The 3,761-nt window shown below is 31.7% G+C and overlaps 1 protein-coding gene and 1 non-coding gene across 2 annotated transcripts in view; one reads left to right on the top strand and one right to left on the bottom strand.

The window, feature by feature from the left end:
- LOC118733206 (ras-related protein Ral-a) overlaps positions 1–3,761 on the top strand; it is a gene marked incomplete at its 3' end in the record, with an annotated part of 29,323 nt that overhangs the window by 15,899 nt on the left and 9,663 nt on the right.
- Trnar-ucg lies at positions 623–695 on the bottom strand. The gene has a single exon. It is a non-coding gene; the product is annotated as a tRNA-Arg (tRNA).

Below are 3,761 nucleotides of genomic sequence, written 5' to 3'. Positions count from 1 at the left end.
AATGAGACAATAAATTAAAATAAGAAAATAAAATAAGAAAAATAAAAAAAAAATGAAATAAGACAATAAAATAAAAAAATTAAAATAAATAAAGAAAACGAAAATTAATTAAAAGAAATAAAACAAAGAAAAAAATATTAAAATAATGAATAATGGAGGTGAAATAAAATATAATAACAAATAAAATAAAAATGGAATATTAAATAAAAAATATTGAAATAAAAATAAATAAAAAAATTAAATTAAACAAAACAAGTCCCAATTATCTCTATGGAGAAGTCTGATGGGATGTGGTGATCTCCGAAATAGCAGCTATAACTTCCACCATGTGTAAATTATTGTTGTTCTTTCAAAACAAGTTTCATTAGAAACGGCCCAAGCTCAATAAAATTGTTGAAGATAAAACAAATAAGGTTTAATAAAAAATAAAACTTTTACTATGTGTAAATTATTGTTCTTTTTCCACTTTTTTTTTTTAATTTTTCCTCAAGCTCAATCAAATTGTTGAATAAAAAGTAAAACAAATAAAATTTGAGAATAAATAAAACAAATAAATTAAGAAATAAAATGATAAATAAATTAAGAGATAAAAAAAAATAAAATAAAAAAATTAACTTTTCTTCGACCGTGACAGGACTCGAACCTGCAATCTTCGGATCCGAAGTCCGACGCCTTATCCATTAGGCCACACGGTCGTTGTATTCACAGTCGCACAATGTTCCATTTGAGCTCAGCGCGAGCGTGCGCATAGCAAGCATTGGCATTGTAGCAACAAAACAACGCACCGCACAGTACCAAGCACACATGGCCGGGCTATTTTTACTTTGTTGCCATTGCCGGCGCTTCGCTAATCAACAATCACATGCTTTGAGTTAACATGTGGCTATTGTTGTTGTTGTTGCTAAATTATAGCATCTTTATACGTAGGTATCATGCGCCAAAAGCAATTTGGAAATGATTTTATTTTGTAGGGCTGAACAGTGGAAAATTGGAATGCATTACCTTTTTCTACCAAGAAATGATTTAATTACCTACGATTGATCGAAAAGGTACATCGAAATGGAAGCGAGCGGGTAAAGCGGGTAGGAAAACCAAAAGTTTACCAATAAATTTAAGTATGCCTCTTTTGCATGTTGGCTCTACAATTGTTGTGGCTTAATGGATGCGTGTTCGACTGCCAACTTATTGGTCACGGGTTCAAATCCTGCTGGAGGGATGGTGGACTTTTATTTTTTTTTATTTTTATGTTATAGGTTCTTTTTTTATACCGACTTCACAAAAAGAGAAGGTTGTCAGCTCATCGGAATATTTATTATTTATTATAATTTTTTTTTTTTATGTATGTTGCCGCATTACTTTGGACCACGTCAACTGATTTGGATAATTCCTTTTTTAAAGGAAAGGTGTTACCTCTCAGGTGGTAATTTGGTTTAAATCCGATCACTCGATCATGAAGAAATAAACGATAACTTAAATTTTTATGTGAGAATTGAAGTCGGTTTTGTTTTTTGCTTAAAAATGACTTGCTACAATTTTTTAAAACGACGCGCGACACATTACTTGTGTATGGCATCGCTGTAGAGCGATTCGGGCATTTTTTCATGCTTAGGCATAGGGGCTTTCCATTACTTTATGGCATTGTCGAACATTACTTTTTTCTACGGGGGTATTTTTGTTAGGAATGTATGCATGTGCGCATGTGCATGTTGATTGAGTATAGCAATAAATAAATTTCAGCAATTAAAAGGTAAATTTATTATAATTATTCAAAGAAATGGCTATTAATTGTTTTGGTATTTTGTTATGCTTATTTAATTATTTTATACTTGGTTATTGCTACTTTTGAATTCAGCATAGACATTGTGAAGTGATAAGTTTTATTATATGATCAGGTCGGCATGTTTTTCTCCTGGATTTTTCGTGAAATTTTCTCGATATTTCGAGACTCTGGTTGTGGTTTCTCGTCATTTTTCGGTGACTTGGAATTTTCCCCTATTTTTGTCCCCCCTTTTTAGATATTTCCACTTTTTTTTTTGGCCCATCGTCATAGTAGTAAGTTAAAACTCCTTGTTGAATGAAATACAGTTTTAAGTTTAGAATAGATTTTTAAGTTTTGTCAATCAAAACTTCTTAGAAAAAGCTTTTTGTTAGAAGAGAAAGAACAGAGCTATTAGTTCACCCTGTGTCCACGGCAGTATTGCGGATTTAGCAAGCCGCGAAGTCGTTTTGGTTCGAATTCCACTCCCAGCAAAAGTTTTTGTCGTATCTTTTGTTCTTTTAATTATTCCTATTTTGTTTTAATGCAATTAAAGTTTTTTTATTAAAACTAAACTCTAAAAAATTAGTTTGACTTGTATATAAAAATAAAATAAAACAAAATAAGATAAAACAAAATACAATAATTTATGAATTAAACAAAAAATAAAAATTAAAAAAATTATTAACAATCGTTGGGGTGGGGATAGAACCTGAGTGCTACTCAGTTTACTACTTTAACTGCAAATCTGAACTTAGAACCTTATTTCAACATTTTAAAATCGCGTTCACCTCAATTTAAATTTGAAACTTCGTTTTTGTGATAAAATGCATTTTAAGTTGACTTTGATTGCGTTAAAAGGGTGATACTGTGAAATACAATTTTAATCATAAAAACCATTTTTTAACTTCTTTACGACTACGAGCCTTTGCGTTTAAAGTTTTGATTCTTTGGGGGGTTTTCGAAAACTTTTGGGATTTTTCGATAACTTTTGGGATTTTTCGATAGCTTTTGGGGTTTTTCGATAACTTTTGGGATTTTTCGATAACTTTTGGAATTTTACGATAACTTTCGGAATTTTTCGAGACCACCTGTTTTTTTAAAGCGCAGTTACCCACGGACGTAAAAACGGAAAACGTGTCAGCTGACATGATCTATCTTATGGGATCTGCGTGTTAACAAAAACTCATCACAGCAAGGCCGTGACGTAGACGTTGCTTGTCTCTCTTTCTATCAACAGCACACTTGATATATTTCTACGTACCTCTACGCTACGCTACGTACACGTTCGTGGCTAACCGCGATCTTAGAATTCTTTCGGGACCTTCCCATCATCTGTATTCAACTTTTTAGGAAAAAAATTTAAGGCAACCATTTCCGGTATTCTTGCTAAAAAAAAAAATAAAAATAAAATAACAGAAATTCATTGCTTCCCTAATACATTATGGACCAGGTATGATTAATTCCAAATAATGTGTAAAATTGACTGTCGCACAGTGTTGTAAAAGGCATACTCGGTAAGATTTTTGGAGCGTGCGAATCGTGGAGCAATACATATTCTGCCGCAAAACATATGTAAATAAGTAATGACCTATGCAATATTTCATATGTATGTATGTATGTAACCTACAATACTATAAATAAACTTTTTGCATATAAATTCTTTATCGTTTTAAACGTCAAAAGTACATAAAAAGTTGAGTGTGCCATTCAGCATTTCCAGCGCCGGCATTTGTAATCGCTGCAGCGTCACTTGCAATTATGCGTGACCAACTTTCTAAGTGTTGTTTTATTGCGAAATTTTTCTACTTTTCGCATTACGACTGCCACAATAACAACTGGTGCCGATGCTTTACTTTTGCTGTTAACTTTTATTCGTGCCTTAGTTTCATGCATTTTTTTTTTTTGTAATAAAATTTATTTATATTTTTATTTGTGTTTGCATTTGATTGCTTCAAGTTTTCACATGCCTTTGGAATTACACAGTATTGTGGTTTTTATTTGT

This window comes from Rhagoletis pomonella, unplaced genomic scaffold (genome assembly GCF_013731165.1).
Source record: "Rhagoletis pomonella isolate Grant_MI unplaced genomic scaffold, Rhpom_1.0 Rhpom_scaffold_00002, whole genome shotgun sequence".
NCBI lineage: Eukaryota > Metazoa > Arthropoda > Insecta > Diptera > Tephritidae > Rhagoletis > Rhagoletis pomonella.
This window is presented reverse-complemented; position numbering and strand designations above follow the sequence as displayed.